Source organism: Argiope bruennichi, chromosome 7, assembly GCF_947563725.1.
Source record: "Argiope bruennichi chromosome 7, qqArgBrue1.1, whole genome shotgun sequence".
NCBI lineage: Eukaryota > Metazoa > Arthropoda > Arachnida > Araneae > Araneidae > Argiope > Argiope bruennichi.
Window position 1 is genome coordinate 29,978,996 of NC_079157.1, and position 20,967 is coordinate 29,999,962.

The following is a 20,967-nucleotide window of genomic DNA, read 5'->3' on the forward strand; positions in this document are numbered from 1 at the left end:
TTAAGCTACCTTGGATAGAAGCAAAAGAAATTCTACAAGACAATAGATCCACAGCTGAACAACGTTGTATCCGTACTTCACAAAAGTTAAAAGATGAAAAGAAATATGCAGAATATGAGGCTGTTTTTGAAGAATGGCTTGAGGAAAATATAATAGAGAAAGTGCCCAAAATGGAGGAGGGAAATCCAAGTTATTATTTGCCGCACCGAGGTGTTTTTAAGGAAAACTCATCAACCAAAGTACGTCCAGTGTTTGACGCTTCTTGTCGAGTTAAGAAAGTTCCGTCCTTAAATGACTGTCTGGAAAAGGGACCAAATTTAATAGAGCAAATTCCACCCATTTTAAGAAAATTCAGACAAAATAACATTGGGGTAATTTCTGATATTAAAAAAGCCTTTCTTCAAATCTCAATTGCAAAAGAGGATCAAGATGTTTTGCGATTTCTTTGGTGGAAAGATTACGAAACAAGAAAATTTGAGATACTTCGTCACCGCCGTCTTGTTTTTGGCCTCACTTGTAGTCCTTTCCTCTTGGCAGCGGTTTTGATGAATCATCTAGAGGAAAGTAAAGAGTGCTTTCCTGAAACCTCCGAAATATTGAAGAATTCCTTTTATGTAGATAACTGTGTGACATCCGTGCGCAATGAAGATGATCTTACCCGATTCATTCAAGAAGCAAAGCTGTTGCTTTCCAAGGCTTGTTTTGATCTTCGAGGTTGGGAATATACAAGGGACCTAAGTCGGGACGAGCCAACTGTTCCAACCTCAGTACTTGGACTGTTATGGAATACAAATGAAGATTTCCTTTTCTGTGATTTACAAAATACAGAATTTAATTTTGATGTTTGCAGTAAAAGAAATATTCTGTCAACGTCTCAAAAGATATTTGATCCACTTGGATTTTTATGTCCTGTGACAATATGTTTAAAACTCTTAGTGCAAAATATTTGGAAAAGAAACTTAGGGTGGGATGAAATTCTACCAGATGACATTCAGAAAAAATTCAAAACTTTGATTGTTGATTTGAAATTGCTGTCTGAAGTTAAGATCCCTAGATGTGTAAAGATCAATGGCTGCACAGAAGGACTAAGTCTTCATACCTTTTGTGATGCCAGCAAAGTTGCATACAGTACTGTCGTATTTTTGAGAAATACCTTGGGAGAGGAAGTCAAAATATATTTTATAGAGGCAAAAAGTAGAGTAGCACCTTTAAAGGTTATTACAATACCTCGTCTAGAATTATTGGCATGCTGCATTGGAGCTAGGTTAACTTCAGACATTAAAAATTCTATGTCTTTGAGAGACGTACCTACTTTTTATTGGACAGATTCTTCTGTTGCTCTTCATTGGATTCAAAAAGAAGATCATTGGGGTACGTTCGTGAATAACAGAGTAGAAGAAATAAGAAGTCTTTCTTCAAAGGATGCTTGGAAGCATCTCCCAGGCACTTGCAATCCTGCTGATCTCCCTTCCCGTGGTTGTTCAATCCAAGGATTTTTGAAATCGAGATGGTGGGAGGGCCCACAGTGGTTGAAACTTCCAGAAGAAGAATGGCCAGCGACAGACTCTGAATACAATTTTGAAGAGGTTTTCCGGGAAAGGAAAAAGAGGGTCGTAACTTTAGTCAACTCTACAGATCTGAATAAATCCTGGTATTTGTACAAGTTCTCAAGATATTCCAAAATTGTGCGAATGATAGCATGGATGCTACGATTTGTACAAAATTGCCGAAATCCAATTAACAAGATGAAAGATCTTTTAACTGTTGCAGAACTAGATGCCGCCGAAAGAAAGGTGATACAAATCGTGCAACAAGAAACCTTTAATAACGAAGATGCAAGATCAAAACTTAAATCACTCTGTGTGTTTAATGATTCTGATGGACTAATTAGATTGAAAACTAAAATTACTAGACGAGATGATGAAGAAAATTTTAGATACCCTCTAGTATTGCCTTGTAAGCACCCATTAGTGGAGAGATTGATTTTCGAACATCATTTGATCTCTTCCCATGCTGGAGTTCAAGTTGTCCTAACAGATATCCGTCAAAAATTTTGGATTCTGCAGGGCCGAAAAACTGTCCAGAAAGTGCTCTCAAGGTGTATAAGATGCAAAAGATATACGAGCAAGAAAATTGAATCAATTCCTGCGCCACTACCGGAAGATCGTGTACGGGAAGCCTTGATATTCGAAGTCACTGGAGTGGATTTAGCAGGGCCGCTTCATTTAAAGGATGGGAAAAAGGCCTGGATCTTGCTTTTTACTTGCGCTGTATATAGGGCCATTCATTTGGAATTAATACAGAGTCTTTCAACTAATGGATTCCTTCTAGGTTTTAGAAGATTCGTCGCAAGACGAGGGCGACCTAGGACTATATACAGCGATAACGGAACAAATTTTACTGGAACAAATAATTTGATGGGTTCTCTTGATTGGGACAAGATTGTCAATGACGCCTCCGTCTTAAGAATTCAGTGGAAATTTAACCCCCCAACAGCTGCTTGGTGGGGCGGATTTTTTGAGAGCATGATTAAGATGGTGAAGAAGCTTTTAAGAAGAGTTTTAGGAAAGGCATCGCTTCATTACGAAGAAATGTTCACTATTCTTTGTGACGTAGAAGCCAACATCAATTCTAGACCTTTGAATTATCTATCGGAAGATCCGAATGATTTAATTCCACTGACTCCCTCAATGTTCATTCAAGAGACTACAAAGGTAGGAGTTCTCGATTTGGATACTTTGGATAAAGTAAATATCTCCAAACGATATCAGTATCAACAAAAATTACGAGAGGACTTGAGGAAAAGATTTCGAAAAGAATATCTAAGCTTGTTAATCCAGAAGAAGCCAAAAGGAAAGGAATCTAGACAAGTGCAAGTGGGAGATATTGTTATAATTGAAAGTGATATCAAAAAGCGACTAGACTGGCCTTTGGGATTGGTAATCGAAGTGTTTCCTGGGAAAGATGGCTGCATCCGAGTAGTGAAGCTAAAAACAGCGAGTGGGGAACTTGTGCGTCCAGTGCAACGTTTATACCCCTTGGAATTAGACCATGACGATCCTGTGGGTGCGAGAAAAAACGAACCGGTTGCTTCGTATGAAGAAATCGAAATCCCGAGCTCGGAAAATAACGACTATGAAACAAAAACTAGAAGTGGAAGAAAAGTGGTTAAACCTTCACGTTTTAACTAACTTTTAAACTTTATTATGTACTTTTCAAATATGTGCATTTCATGTTTTGATTTCTAAATATTTTGAATGCAATATTTTGTTAATTTTGATTTTGTAACCTCCTAATTTAAAAATCAAAAGGTGGGAGGATGTCACGAGCGCCTTTGGCTAAAAACTAATTTTAACTTTAATCATACTAGAGCTATAACTTGCTTTTACAACTCTAAAATCAGAATTAACTGCGCGCGAAACCAATGTATGTTTTTGTATATGGCAACTAAATATAAATATAGCATGTAAATAGAATTGTAATTTAGATAGATAATAAAATGGAGTCGGATTAATAACGAGTGGATTATTTCACATTACGATCCCACATCTTTGAATCTTATTAGCGGAGAAACGACTGAATGAAATGAAATTCAGGTAGAGTCTCAACAATATTCAATTACATAAAAGTATTAAAATGTAACTCCCTGCAAATGTTTTGGAGGATATAAGTTTTTTTTAATACTGGTTTTATTTAAATTAGGATTTATTTTTCTAGTTATTAAGAAATCATATTATATATAGTTTCATGTTCATACTTGCAGCTTCCTCAGTATATTTCAAAATATAAATATTCTTGAAAGATTAATATAATGGTCTTTTAAAAGATGTTCAGAATATTCACAATATTGCAGCCTGTTACTGACATTCTGAATATAGGAAATGAATAAATCTCTTATTTTTAAAAAATGAAACTACTAAATTTTCCAGTTAATAACTGAAAAAGAAGTGATACTGAACTAATATATTTTACAAATATAGAAAGCCTGAATGTTCAACATGTCACATGTTCTATTTCTAGTAGCACCAATACGTTTCCATGTGAAAACTTTTTTAAAGATGGTTAGTGGAATTTGGCTTCATTCTATTTAGTTGTAGATGCCTCGAAATGGGGAAAGTTATTTTATGGTCACCCTGTAGTTTAATTACACAAAATTTTTGAAATATGGCAAAATGAAGTTTTAAAAGTAAAAATTGGAGCAAAATAATTATAGTTAGGAAAGAATTAATTTTACCTGCTAAATCATGCAGCAGTTATTTTTTTCATGTTTAGGAGTATGGAATATAATATCCTGAAAATTCTACAATTAAATAATGAGCTAATATTGAATTTTGAATTAAGCAATAACACTTGGAAAAATAGAAATATAGTCAAGTATCAAATTCTTATTGGTTTAACAGTATAATATAAACAAATTAACATATGAAATAAAAACTAAAGAAAATAAATAATATATAGCACTGTATTACAAAATTTTTTGACTAAACTTTAATAAGTTAATGTCATAACTAGGCAGTTTTTAGAGTGATGAAAAATATAACGTATCGATTGTTAGCTTTATACAGCTATAAAATGTAAATAAATGTGTTCATGGTAATTTTTTTCAGATTGTTGTTCTGTGACATAAAATCATATTTACAGTGTTTGGGAATAAAGTAATCGTGTTATCTTCCTTTTGTGAATAATTGCAATACTTATTAATTTATTTGAAAAATCTTGGTTGGTTTCATTATAAGAGTCATAAAAAGAAATAGTTATAATATATATAATCCTTATCATGAGAAAGGTTTTATTTGATTTGTCAAAATTTTTCTCATCTAAATCTTAATGCTTTTCTTATTAAAATGATAGTGCAAGTTTACACATTACTAAAGTTTCTACTATTTTAATAACAAAACAATGACAAAATAAGATTCTCATCTTACTGTTTATCAAATAAAATACAAAGATATCCTTACCAAATATGAAATCATGATAAAAAGAATTAAATAATGATTAGCAAGTTCACTTGAATCATAACAAGGAAAACTAAAAGCTAAATTTAGAAGAGCCTACAGAAGCAAACTGTTTTTTGAGATGTAATCTAAATGACATTGCTCACAAATGGTAAAATGTTTAGTATGTAATAAAGTTAAATATAATAAAAACGCAAGACATATTTATTACAAAAACATTGTGTAATGAAACAAACAGAAAATGGATTAATAAAGGACAAGGGAATACTATGCAATATTGAAACATGGCATTGTTTTCATATTTGTTATAGTCTGTTCCATCATTCTGTTATGCATTTCATAGTATATATATTCATATTTGTCACATCAGGTGACCAGTTTGTTCATCAGGAACATTGGTTGTATTTGTTTTTAGATAAATTGTTTAGATATAACTTCATATCAATGAGTCTATCAAATAGTTTAGCATTAAAATTGTGATTTTAACTGACTTACTTAAATATTCTTATTTACTCTGTGTATTGTGATCATAAACTTTTCTGATTGAGACTGTTACTTGACATCATGGCGCTGTTGAAAATGTAAATAACCCTTTCATCTATCTTCTAAATTAGAGGTATTGTAACTTCCCTTTTTCTATTTGTTTTATAAATTGCTCAGATATTAAATATAATACTTCTTTACTTGATTTTCAATAATAGGCGTAAACCATGCGATTAATTACATGATAAAAAAAATGAAAACGATTTGGATTTCAGGGTAATAATGTAACATTAAATGTAGGGGGGGATATTTTTAAAAAAAGCAAATATTCGTTCTACAATTCAATTGATATAATTAAAAAAATTTCAAACAAAATTTCAATTCAATTGATATAATTAAAAAAATTTCAAACAATGTAAAATTTATGTTTGTGCAGTGATATTTTCAGAAATTATCGTGGAAAAACAGTGAATTTCAGCTTAAAATATTATTTAAAATTTCCAAAAAATCGGTCCAAGGTGCACACATCCACCATTCTACATATGTGTCACATTTGATACATGTAGGTCAAATATTTGGCTTGTAGAGCACCAAAACACACACATTCAACTTTATTATTAGTATATAAATATATTTGTTCCACTTTTTTTTATAATTAAATGTTTCGTTATTCGTTCGTTGAAGCAAGTTAGGTATGGAGTGGATTAAAAAATGATTTCGTTTTTATCCTTATAATGTATTAAAATAAAATAGTTAAATATAATAATACTAAAAAAATATGCAAGTGATACCATAAATGAGTTTTTTTTTATTGGTTAGATAATACAGACTAAGATATTTACATAAATACTACAGACAACAACTCTGTGCACGATGACTTGCAATTCTATTATTTGGTTAAATGTTACAAACTGTATTTTGGTTTATATATTATAATTATGCTAAATAAACTAGTGAATCTGTAGAACTTCAGCTCTCAAGAATTGAATAAATTTGATGATAGTTAATGGATATTTTATAAACTTTCTATAGCAAACAACTTTTTTTTTATTATCTTTATTGAATATAGAATAAAAAATGAAATAGTTTCTTTACTTAATATACAAATGAATCTAAATTTTTCAAGGCAGATTTTTTAAAAATTTCAAATGCAATTTAGTTTCTCCATTGGTATATTGTATCTAATTATTAAACAATATAGCATTGTAGTTTTATTAGAAACAAAGAATTTTTCAAAAGCATACAATATATTTCATCAATTGATGAACTTATTGTGCTATTTGACTATAAGAGGCAGAAAAAAAAAAAACTTAACACAAATTAAAAAAATATAATGAAAATAGTTATTTCCATTTTTTTATTAGTATTTATATAAAAATATGTTCTTTTCTATGAGAAGAAATATTATATTTCTATAATTTTATATTATTTATTTTATTGTTTTACAATAAAGAAAATAATAAACACAAAATAAAGTTGGATGGACACTCTAGAAGCAAAGTAAACAGAATGAAAGTAATTTGATTAAAACTTGTTTTTAAATATTTACATAACAGCTCATTTTTGTGAGGCAGTTAAGAAAATAATATATTTGTTTTCATTAGGTTTGCTTCGAAATCATTAAAGAAACCAAAATATGAATGATAAGCATAGATAATGTACTCTCAATTAGCATTGGAACCATTGTGCATTATATATGTAATTTTCATAATTGTGCTATAGGTATAGGAAAAATATTTATTCACTTAAAATATAGAAATGTTACAGTGTTAAAGAATATAGTAAAAATATTTACAGATTGGTTACAGAAGGCTGCACTTAGCTGAATGCCTGCTAAAAATGTCTTTGGTAAGTGGTTAGTGATTAAAAAACATAACTATAATTTGTTATTTATTTTACTGAATTATATAGGTAATTCTCATAATTTATAAGACTAACAATGAAAAACATTTATACATGAATATTTGACCGAGTTAGTCCAACAAACATTGATATTGCATAATAGGAGATGCTTTGGATGTAGAATATTTTACTATATAACTTTCAAAAACCAAATAATAAAAACAGCAAATTATTTAGCATGTAACTAAATTGAAATACTAATATGAAAAAAAATTTTTGTCTATTGAATTGATATATTTGGCTCTAATTTACAATGTAAAATTTTAATGAAAGGAATTAACATTATCAAGAGGGTTTTGCAATGAATAGACACATATTAAATGCACAAACTACATATAAAATACTAAGCAAAATGTGTAAACTTTATTAAGAATGAGAACAACGCATAATATAAAAAAAAAATATTACAACTGAAAAACATAGATACCATAATTACAATTTCAGGATCAATAAAGTAAAGAAAGCGACAAGAAGGAAAAATTTACCTAAGTATTTTAAACACTAGTATATCTTCTCACAAATCATGTGATGTGTCGCATTTTATCGTTAAAAAACGTTCCAAGATTCAAATTGCCAATACTACAATTGATTTTGAATAATCAGTTATTGAATACTTTCTACATTCTAAAAGAGACACTATGAATCTATGTGTGCAATATTTTACTTGGATTTTTTCTTTTTAAAAAGAATTTATCATTGCATAATTATTTTTAGAAACTATATAACTGCAACTTTCTAATGGAAAATAAATGTAAAACATATGAAGTTCCCAAATAATGTCTTAAATTGTGTTTTTATGATATGAGAACATGATACAGTTTTGGGAATGAAATTTTTATTTCAGAAAAAAATTGGTCAGCTATATCTTTAAATTGGGACTGCAGAAAATGCAAAATATCAGAACACATTCTAAATCCATTCCAAATTTATTCTGTTTGAGTTTTATATTCTGAATTAACAACATTCTAATCATATTATAGAAAATACTTCTACAGAAAGATTATATCAGGAAGCATATTCTATTTAAAGTATATATATTTCAGATGCTTCAATTTGTCAATGCCTTTTGTGACTATCTATGGTTTAAAAAATCCAAATTTTAGTTTATATTACAAAATTGAAATGTTCTCATGTCAAATTTTAAATTTAAAAATAGCAGTATACATTTTTTTTTTCCGTTCATGGTAACATATTAAGACAAATAGAAATAGGAAATTTAGGAATTATAAAAAAATAGACATACACTGTTCTGGGAATGAAAAGGCAAATATAACCATTGGCAGAATATTTTTTTTTCTCAGACTATAAAGATATTAGATCCATACAATCATATAATAGGCACATCTTTTTTACTTACTGCAGAAATAGTACATGTTAGATGTAAATGAAAAATATGTTTCCATATTATTGAGAAATTTTTCTGTAAAGGAATGTTATCATATTACAATTAAATTTTTTTCAAAATCAGTAAATTACCAGTTTTGAAGATGATGTATTAATGGAAACATTCGTCGGGTCAAAAGTACTTTTAAATGATTTCAAGATTCATTAATATCAGGAAATTCAGAACCCTATAAAAACAGAATTAGTAATAATAATAAAAAAAACAGTAGAAAACAAGTAAAAGCCACCTGAAAATGAATTGTCTGAAATATTGCTTTTGGTAAAATAAATGGTATTTGTATTAAATATCCATTGAATAAGATGAAGGTCACTGAAAAATATATTTTAAGCTAATATGTCAACACCTTGCTTGGAAAACGCATCCTTCCACTCCAGCGGAAAACGATTCAATTGAAGCGGGATAAGCGTTGAGCTACAACTCAACATTTAAAAGACAACGTTTATCCCTGATGCCCCTCTCGGTCAACGTCCCTACCTGTCGAAAGTATGGTTTGGGATGGATTCGCCCATCCCTTAGGGATAGACGTTGCGATTGAGACGCTAGTAGAAAATTTTCAAGTACCCATTTCGTTCTCTCGCTATCCGCTTCTGGAATAAACAGCCTTTTTTTTTTTACCGATGTTAGAAGATGGTGTTTGGATTGAACTTCTGTTTCTTAAAGTTGAAATAATTGTAAGTAAGTTTTAATTGATTCATAACTCTTTTTTATTTTGAAAGAGTTTATTTTTTTAAGGAATAAAACTTCCTTTTATATGGCTAAAATATGTTAGTTATTGTAAGGAAATTTAGGTTTGTTCTGCAGCTTAGCTGTATTTAAAATTAATACTTGCTTCTACCGTAAATAAAAAACTCGTCAAGTATTGTTTGCACTTTTTTTTTTGAGAATGTAATATATATATAATCAATGCTCAATCAATTCAAATGATGTTGTAAATGAAACTATTGCAAATTTCCTTTTAAGATTTATAATTAAATGAAATTATTCGCAATTAAAATATATCATATGGGCATGGAATAGTGGAGAAAAGAATAATTGATAGTTGGTTTTCCTACGCCATGGTATTGAAATTTTTTCTCATGCTGTTGTTTTGAATTCATGTTGTATGTTATTTTTAATTTATAATTATATTGCTTACTTATTTCATATTTTTAACCGTGCTACATAGATTTCAACATGTAAAATCCTGGAATGATTAGTACATGCATTTTTTTACAAAATCAATTTGGAGCATTATATTAACTGAAAAAGTCGATTTTACAAAATATTTTCAAGATTACCATGATTCTATTTAGGGAATAATTTAATTCTTCAGTTCTTTTAACTGTTATGTGTACATTAACATTATTTCTGAAATGTTTTTTTGTAGGTTATATATTTATTTTGAGTTGGTTCATCTGTTTTTCTCTTAATATATCCATTAAATGAATTCCACTCCACTTCTTTCCTCCTAAAAAAAATGAAATAGTTTAACCATTAAAAAATGCTATTCTAATTCTATTATATTATTAAAATTCAGAATCATTTAATAAATATGAGAAGAAATGATATAAAATGTTTTTAATGTTTAATAAACTTTTCTAAGTCATAATTATAACATTTAATCATTAATCAATATAATATTTAATAATTTGAACTACATAAATTATGAGTTTTTTGTATTAATTACAAATGAGAATTTTGAATATATATACTAATTAAAACTTGTTCATTTCATTTAATAATAGAATATTTTCTTCTATTATTAGGCATCAATCTTGTTTATCAAAAATAATAAAATTGATTTTTATAAAACTATTTTTTTATAAGCAATTAGATACTTTTGATTTTATGCACTAATTATAAAAATTGGTTTACAATTTTCAAATGTCACTTATATAAAATTCAAATTTAAAAAAATGAACAAAAATAAAGATATTGCTCAAAAAGAATAAAAGAAAATTTTGGCAAACTATTTATTCATAAAATGGTAATGCAAAATCTGAGATGTATCATCAACACATACCTGTTTATTACCAATAATGAGCATTCAAATGCTAATACAATCTTAGGCTTAATGTGTAGCTGCAATCAAAAAGTTACAACTCAGAAAATTCTGTTAATGAAAGAAAATATAATGTATTGAGTATTTACATGAATGTCAGAGATATTATATATTTTGCTTTGTGTTATCCAATGGTAAAGTAGAAATATTTGCATGAATTTTTAACTAAAAAATTATTTAAGAATCCAAAACAGGCGAAAGTTCTCACTGGTCTGCTATAAGAAACTGACTGACGACAGCAGAAAGTAATTCATTGCTTATTCTCGAATAGTAATGGAAGAAGGAGTTAGTGTTCCATGCCACTAAAACAAATGTATTGTTTCCTGAGAAGCCCCTATAGTGTCGTGTTTCATTCTAAGATATGCTAAATAAAATGTGAGAACTGCAATAAAAATTTCTAGAATTATATTTCGCAAGAAAGTACCCCAAAATAATTTACATGTTGATGCTTTCAATGGAAATTGAACCAAAAATCTCTGAAGTAGAATATTTCTATTCTGTTATATTAATTAAGAAACATAACATTTTCTTTATGATAAAGAACCTAATTTAGATAAAAGTTATTTATCTAAATCTATTATTATTATTAAAAGTTAAGTTTAGTCAGAGGAAATAATTGGTGAGAAATGTAAATGTATGTTTAAGTGTGGAGAGATTTTTTTTTTTATATCTGGACTTGATTTTTATAATATATAGATAATGATATCTTTTGTTAATTTTTCAGCACTGTATATTTACTTCAAAGCTTTTATTGTAATACTTTTCTGCTTTATCCTCTTTATAATAAGTACATTTTTATTCAAATGGAAATATTATTTTTCTTCAAATATTACTTCTGTTTGAAAATTGTTAATATACATTGCAGGACACTTTTTTCTTAGCTCCTAAAAGTTAAATTTTTATACAAGATGAAGTCAATATTTTTTAAGAAATTATAAATGCTATATTATTAAAAATTAAGCTCTTGCTGTTTATAACTATTTTAATTTTAAAAGATTTCAAAAATTAAAAAGTATTATTTCAAAATGAAAAGGAAATACGTAGATTGTTATTTGTCCTTATAACTGATCTCAAGGTATATTTTTGAAATACTTTTGTAATTAATTCTTATGGAGAACATTCCTTATATATTTATACTTTCTAAAATATTAATCAAGAAAAATTGTGAACTTATAACAAATATTCTGGCTGTTAATAAGAAATGTGTTCTTATTCTGTATGCAAATCAGAAACTCAGCTATTTCATAGTAAATTAGGCAACATAAATAATTAAATGGGGACGTTGCAATACTCGCCTTATAACTAATTTATTTACTTTAATATTTTTTTTCTTCATTATTGAGATGCATATGTTCTATATATAGAGTTTGTGATGTCAGGGAACCTTTGAGACAAAACATTTGTGCATTTGTTTCACTTTCTAAAATATGATGAAAGGGCAAAAAGATGTTCTGCCCTGTATGTCATTTATTTATTTCCTTTAGCCATTCTTGATGTTAAGGAGCAAACAAAATAATACATTTTGCGCTTGCACCAATAACAATCAATACATGTCTGGCAGCTCACTTCCTTATTTTAAATTATTTATCTGCTTTAATTGCCCATTCATTCATCCCCCCCCCCATCTCCTTATTACAGGCATCCCATTTGTGATGTGTATAATGATTCTTTCTTGGGGAAGGGGAAAAAACTTGCCTAATAATTCTATAAATTTTGAAAGAAAATCACAAGTCATATTTCAATTGTTTAATGAAATAGAAAAATACTTTCTTGTTTATTTAGAGTCCTTGTTGTAAGAAAATGTTTTGAGCCTTTTTTGTTGTTGTTGTTGAGATTTAAAAGTTAATTTTAAAGTTTAGAAGTTAGTTATGATAGAAGTGTGTTTTCTTTTTTATTTTTGAACAGAAATGAAAGTTAATGATTAATTACAATGTTTAACAAATTCTTTGGAAGGGGAAGCAAATGATTATTATATTTAGCATTTAGCTAGAATTTTTAAAATATTTTTTGAAAATGATGAAAATTATTATTTACCTTGACAAAGAAATTTTATTTAATTAATAGATTTTTAATGTGTAATTTACATTTTGTTAGGCAAAAAAAAGTATTTTGTTTTTGTTTGTAGGAGAATTTTTAAAATTACCATCTAATTTAGAAGCTGTTTTTCTAATTTCTGTCTTCTCTAGACTTTTATTGACTTAGCATGTTCCATGGTCTTCCAATATAACAAATTACAATACAATTCACTTAAAATACTAAGATTTTAGATAAATAAAGGAATTAATTCTGAAAGTGAAATTTCGCTCTTTATATGTTTCAAATTTCTGATAAATGACACACTAAGAATTTTGACTCCAGTAATGTTGTGTGGGTAGTACTAGTAACTACCCACACAACTAGTGAAAACTATCCCCAACACAACCCAAGTGTAAAATCAACTAAAAAAAATTCATAATAAAAAATAATGGTCTATCAAACTGGAGATTCCATCTTTGCAATTGTGAAACAAGTGAACTTAAATAAAAGAGTATAAACATATTTAACTATTTTGATTTTAGTTTTTTTAAATGCTTTTTTTAGTTTCAAATCTTAAATATATATATATATTTATTTATTTAGATTTTGTGTGTGTGAATTTACAGCTTCTAAATTAGATAGATGCTTATTTCATGAGTAATTACTCGCTAAAACCAGTTTTCAAAACTGTAATTACAAATAATATTCTGAGTTGTGTAATTTAGCTAATTTCAAAAGTCCAACTGTTATTTTGCAGAAAATGATTATCTTTTCGCATACATATGAGTTATTTCCCAAAGTGGAGCATTGATTCCATCTTTCAAAACTCCTAGGAATGATTCCTCTAAACAGTATTGTTTTGAGCTCATAGAATTCCTCCGCACCCCACCTCTCACGGCTTTTTCCATATTACTAGTAAAGGTTATTGTTAAGAGCTCAATTTCTACTACTACTAAAAGCTACGCTAATTAAAAATCAATCGGTTATCAGTATCTAAAATTACTGCAACACAAAAATGATTTTTCCACCATCTTAAAATTCAAAAAATTATAGTTTTTAATGTTGCCAGTTTTGTGCTATACATATTTTTTATAAAGTTAAAAACTGTTTAATAATATTATCAAGCACATTTTACTGCAATAATTTTCATGGTTTTAAGTGGTTTTCAAAGCATTGCCATTATTCTTTTGGAGCTTCCATAAACTATGTTTTCTTTCTTTTTTTTTTTTTTATTTATTCAAGCCATAAACAAGAAGATTTTGTAGATTGTTTTTGCATGTCTTTTAGTGTTTTAGTTTTTGCATGTGTAATTTAGTGTTTTTAGTTTTAGTTTAGTTTTTTTAGTTGTGTTTTTAGTTTGTTCTTTTGGAGCTTCCATCCATAGTTTTACTTTGAAAGTTAATCATAAATATGCCTTCAGTATATATCGATGAAGTATGTTTTCTTTCTTATTATATTTATTTAAGACTAGCCGCCTTTGGCGACCAGCCGGTTCGCCAATCTTAATGTTCGTTTAAATTTTAATAATTAAATAGGTTGAATCGGAGTTTAACCCTCTTCTTTGCCAAGTTGCGATAACGCGCCAAAGCTGGCAATCTTTATTATGCACTATAATTGAACATCTGCTCCTTTGCTTTTGAACATTTCGCAAGGCCATTGTTGGCGATTTTTAAAAATTGCGCTAGCAGGGGGTTAAACTCCGATCGTACCATTAAATATTTTACGCAATTCCAACTTTAATAGATTCTTCACAAAATATTTTAAAACTTCAAATTTTGATAGTCATATAATTCACTCATAATATTATAAAGGCATGTTTTTGCATGTCTTTAATTTTTAGATTAGTTAAATAGTAGAGTTTATCCGATAATATCACAGTTTAGAGTGAAAGATAAATCAGTTTGAAATAATTCATATTTTTGAAAAATTTTCAGTTTTTTTCTTGTGCCAATGGTACATTTAATTATATAGGATATATATCCATTTAATGTGAAGAGTTTTTCTCTACTATTTATTTGTTGAATGAGTTTAATTAAATTAAACCCGTATAGCTCTAACGAAACTCACTGTATTTTACGGGATGTAGCATTTGTTCTAAAATTGTCAAATTTGATGCAAGCATATTTGATGAATGATAAATATATATATTTTCCCTCCTTTTTTTAATACGTAATTTACCAAATATTTACTATTTTTATGCAATAATTTGGTAAAACAGTTTATACCAAATGTTTTGTTTTTATTATATCAGTCAAAAGTACATTTTCTCTGCTCCCAGTTTAAAAAAGCATTTAGTAACAAATTTAAAAGAGAAATCATATCCTTGTGATGTCTGCACTAAGAGTTTTTATCAAATGGGAAGTTTGATAAGGCATTTGCAGACCCATTTGAAAGAAAAACCGTATGTCTGTGATTATCTGCAATAGAGTACTGTTTAGGTTAAGAACATTTTTAAGAGAATTTTGATGACCCAAATGAGAGAAAATTTGAATATGTTTTTTTTTTAATTCGTAAATATTTTTTTTTAAGTTGTAAAATTAAGTTACTCTTTATTGAAGCAGAAAAATACAGCGTAGTTGTAGTTTATAAAATGTTTAATGTATTTTTTTTTTTTTCTTTAAGTCACGAAGTAGATTGTGAATAACTTTTCTTAATCTCGTTGGGGGCCATGATCACATATCGGTAATCACTCTATTCTCCCTTCACGGCCCACGGCGAGATATTTATTTGGTATGTTTTATTAAATTTTTAAACAAAACTAAATGACTGAAATTTTATACAACTTTCATTTGTAACTTTGTATAATTTTTGTTTCCGTGGGTATAGTTGAAAGCTGAATGTTTGGCTGTTTCATTCATTCATTTTATGTTGTAGTCTTTATTTTAATAAATATTAAGTAGTAGTATATTACATACATTATTTGTAAAATTGAAGTCATTATATGAAAACGATGATTTTATGTTTGCAAAAGTCTGACTGATTTTTATTTATTCACACCAAAAATCCCGCATGTCAATGACTTTAGTAAAGTGTTTTTTTAACAGAGAAATTTGAGTAACTGTTACTTATGTATAAAAAAAATAAGAGAAATGAAGCTCATGAGACTTATATTGTGTAGCAAGTGGAAAGTACGCTTTTTGGAACTCTACTTGATTGCTCCCTGCTGAATAATCTAAAAACTAAATTACTGTCTATTTCGAAATCAGTTTTTTTCCTGAAGTACAATGGAGCAATCATATAGGTAAGATCAGATTATAGGAGTTTTTAAGCAATGCACCTTGGATACCCCTATTTCCTTCTCTAACTTTCGTAACTAAATATTTTTGTTTATTTTCTACATACATACTTTCAAATAGGAAATTTTTGCATTTTGAAATAGCAAAACTTTTAATTATGATTTACTTTTTGGAGATTTGATTGCAATATTTTGCGTCTGAAACAATTCAAAATGTGAATTCTAAAGTAATTTTATTTAAAAGTATAAAGAAATTATCACTCTTTTAAATTAATCTAAATTATATTTAATCAGAAAATAATATTTTTAAATGCAATAAAATATTATTAATTTAAAACTTGCACAAAATTATTAATTTGGAAAATAGATCGAATAGCATTCCGAAATTTAAACGATACTTGATTTTAATTTTAATTATTTTGAATACGTTGTCTTTGTAATTTGAACGAAAACATGCTATTAAAATATTTAGAAAACATCGCAAATCTACCGGAAGTTGTCTACCCAAAACTTTCTATTACACTCTGATAAAAATATTATCCACAAAATGCCATCCATATGGTTATATACAATAGCTCCGAAATATTAGTTTTGACGTGAATTGTCAATTTTTTTTTTGTCTGTCGTGTCATTTTTGTCTAATTATATTGACCTTATCATGCAGTTAATAGTATCCGAAAATTGTTTTTTTTAAGCGTTTCTCCCAATCGATTGAAACAAATCTCTGACACAAAATTACCCCTACAGTTACAAAATCTTATACCAATTTTGATATATTTAAATGAGTGGATTTTGAGTTACAAAATTTACATATTCCTGAAGGACAAGGTCGACAGACGATCAACACTTTGTTGAATTTGGTTCAGAATTTGATGTCTTCTATACCATAGACGTTAATTCTGTTTGCCGAATTTTATCTATCTAGCTTTCTTCGTTTTGTAGTTATAGTGTTAAGTTATATTCTGACAGACGGACTTCCTCTGCACAGATGTTGCTCATCATTTGATAAAAATCTACAAATGTGGTTTCAAGACTGTAGACCAAATCTTACTTTTCTAGATCAAAGCTTTTTTGAGTTTTCTTTGTCACAGAAGGACGGTGGACATTTTTAAAAATGTGTTTTCCTAACTCAAGGAAGTCGAAAATGTAGAGATAAAATTTTGAAACTTCTTAGACGTACTTTGAAACCTGAATATCTATTTTTTCCCCCTCCGATATATTGAATTCCGATATATTTTCTCCCTCCGATATACAAGTAATGACGTAACATGAAGTATAATACTGAGTGAGTTCATGGAATTAGAGTACACTGAAAGAAATAAAAACGATGTCGTATAACAACCGAAATTTTTATTGTACTTTGTTTCATAATAATAAATATTCTATGTATCTAGCATTAGCTGTAAATAAAACATTTTTTTTTCTTTGCATTAGAATTTATTATATTTTTTTTCATCATTTAATTCATAAAATCGATAAAACATTTCTTCATCTGCTACTCAGTTAAGCTTTAAAATCTTGTTTTGTATTTAATAATCAGTTTAGTAACAGCAAAAACAAAAAAATATATCAAGCCTTTATGAATACATTTTATCGTATTTTTCACCTAAACAAGATTTAGTTGCTGATTACTTATTTATATTTTTGAAAAAAATATTTCAATTTAGAATTCTAGCTGGGACTTTACAAATGCTAAATACTTTAAAAGTTATTGATGGGTGCAAACCTGATTTCAAATGCTGCAGCAAAAAATACAAATCAACTCCAGAAATGAAAATGAAATTGCTGCAAAGTTACAAAGGCGAATTCGAAACTTTCCAGAACTTTCTGTGGTGTGAACTTAGCATTTTTACTGAACTTGCTGTGAGTATATGTAATTTTGACGCATTTTTGCTGACAAATTGAACCCAAAATTTGGCATGGAACTAAACATTGTATTAACAAGATCCCATATCAAATTTCATTAACTGAAATGATTGCGTTTCCATGCATTTGAAATTACAGACCGACAGACGACCAACCGTTTGACACATGGTTCAAAATGTGATAAAAATCTGTATTTTAATTGCTAAATATGTGTACTAAATTTTATTTATTTAGCTCTTTACATTTTGTGTTTTTCACTTACACTCACACATCCGTATTTCCTCTGAATAGATTTCATTCAAAATTTCACAGAAATCTAAAAATTTGGGTCATAAATCGATACACAAAATTTCATCTTTCTAGCTCAAAACTTTCGTGAGTTATCGCGTTCATAAACAGGCATAATGCATAACAAAACTTATTGGAGTCTAAAACCTAGACATGCGTCAAAATCTCGAATTCGAATTTTTTTCATGATTACAATACTTCTTCTATACTTCGTAGGAAGGGAAAATATATAATCATACTGAGCCTTTCGTCTGACATTGCCGAATTCAATATTGATATATCTTCTTCTTGCACATAAGGTCATTTTTTACAAAAATTTGCTTGTCTTTACACATTGCTTAACATTTCTCACCTTTAACATTAACCTTTTTTCAACTTTACTTAACATTTCTCACCTCTAATAGCACTGGTAATTCCTGTAAATACTAGCTGCGTTAAAGAAATATCTACTGATACATTTGATGAAGAAACATTAAATATTTGACTTATGTTAAAGTATAAGAGGATTGGGCGAGATGATTAACGTGAATTTTCTAAGAAATTTTCTTTGAAGGAGATTTGACGAAATTGTTGCTCTGTTAATCATCTGAGAATAAATTTCTTAATATATGAAATTTTGGCTGAAATACAGATCATATTTGATGTTTCCATTTTATTAAAAAGTATTAACCCGAATGTATTAAGTGATTGGATTTGAAAGCATTTTTCTTTTTAATTTCTTAATACTTTGTTTTTCTAATCTTTTTATTTTACTGGCTAAGTAGATGTTACGAATTTGCTTCTTTATAATTTTGTATTAACGGAGCTTCAGATGTCGCCACGGTTAAATATTGGCGCAGTTCTATTGACCCCAACATCCATCATTAAGACTCAACAGGTTTTTTCTGAAGTTTCGCTGACGAAACTGCACTTAAATTTTAATTTCCGGGAAATTGAAATACCCCTACCCCTTAAATTAAAAGGCCTTTTTTTTAACTGCAGTGTGAAAAAACAAAACACTTGTAACTTTTGTGTGTGTGTGTGTGCTTTTTTATCTTAAATATAAAATATTAATTTAATCAATGTATTAATTGGCATTTTCACAAAAATATTTAATTTTTGTGCAGTCTGTCAAAAAAGTATCTGAATGCTATTCTTTCTTCCGAAACTAATTATTATATAATAAAACTGTAAATGCTTGTCGTTGTAGAAATATCTTCACTATAAGTAAATGGAAGGGGTCGTCTTCAAAATTAGATTTACACAAACTCAATTTTTCCAAACACTCAATTTTCAAATATATATTTAAATTCTCCAAATTAAAGCAGCTTGAATATATAAAACATTTTGTAATTTCAAGTAAATGGTTAATGAGTGAAACAAAATTTTATTTTTTAATTCCTTGTATTCCTTATCAGAGACCCATATGACAACCTTTTTGTCTTTTTAAAATCTGTAGGATTTTATTCCTTGATTTGAACTCATTGTCATGGTTTCGTTCATTTTAATAGAAACTGTTTTTTTAAACTTTGAACTAGAAATAAGTTTCTTTCGCGCAGTATAACCTTCAGATTGTTTCTTGAGCCATAAAACATCAAACCAAACAAACAAACCAAAAAAAAAAAGCTTTATCAACTTGATAGCATTCCCTAACAACGCTGCAAAACGATCGGTTCTCAACTGCAAAATGTCGTGTCAGTTGCTGAATTGTATTGATAACTAGATGCCACTTTACTGTTTTTGTTGTTTTTTCATTCTTGCTCACTGGCTACATTGAAGAAAATAAAGGATTTTATGTCTTATCTACTCAAATAAAAGTGGTTTCTGTAATCTTTTATAATAGAATATTTTTTAATAGTCATCTTTAAGAATGCTACTTAAAATCCATTATCCTTGTTAAGCAAGAAAAAATAATGCACAACAATAATAAATATCACCATTTCACTCCTAGTCATCAACATTGACACTGCAAGTCTAAACATAGGATAGGCCATAATATAATTTTTCACTTTTTCATCATAATTTTCTTTCAACAATGACGTAAACGCGCAGTCATTTTGTCTTTATGTCTTGCTAGGCATCCATAACCCTTTTGTCCTACTTCTACTACGCCACTGATACTATTAAAATTCATACAAATGCAAAATAAGCTTCATATTAAGTTTGGATCAGAGCTATTTTAAAGGCGCATATTTTTAGACATTTTTACTCTCCCGTATACATACATACGAGAAAGTAATATAATTCGTCAAAAACGCTTTGAACTCGACAGTTGAAATTTGGTATACGGTTTTTACACCAACTTTTCTGGTTTCTATTAAATTATGAGTAAAATTTGTTCAGAGAAAGTTCTTCTGTCCAACTGTTCGAATATAAGTTAACATAAAAGCTACCAAACGAAGAGGACTAGATAGATGAGCTTCGGTATGCACATTTGACATCTATATGGTGAAACCTGTCAAAATTTGAACCATATCCAACAATGGATTGATTGTCTATCGGTCTGCACTTTCAGAAATATGTAAACGCGATAGTTCAAAACACCAATGACTAAAATTTTTGTAGTTTGGTATGGGATTTTATTTATTAGAAGTGAAATCTTTTGTTGAATTTTTGTTTCAATCGTTTGAGAAAAATGTGTCTAACGGCTTGCCAGGTATTTATCGTCAAGGATGACACGATAAATTCAGTAAAAATGCTGAAGTCACGAAGTTAATATTTCGTAACTATATCTTGACTTGAGACTGAGCGAGAAAGTTTTGTAAAGATCACTCGCCCTTTTCTTTTACAATTAACT

General features: G+C 28.4%; 1 protein-coding gene across 2 annotated transcripts in view; it reads left to right on the top strand.

Annotated features, from left to right (window-relative positions):
* The first annotated feature begins 3,351 nt into the window (after nt 1-3,351).
* LOC129976136 (zinc finger protein 569-like) overlaps nt 3,352-20,967 on the top strand; it is a 32,081-nt gene continuing 14,465 nt past the window's right edge. Inside the window, exon 1 of one of the 2 annotated variants that reach the window (XR_008785088.1) lies at nt 3,352-3,596. The gene's annotated coding sequence lies outside the window, so the exon portion shown is untranslated. Of the gene's footprint in view, nt 3,597-9,335; nt 9,417-20,967 lie in introns of those variants that run through there. The other variant, XM_056089545.1, reaches the window with a different exon arrangement.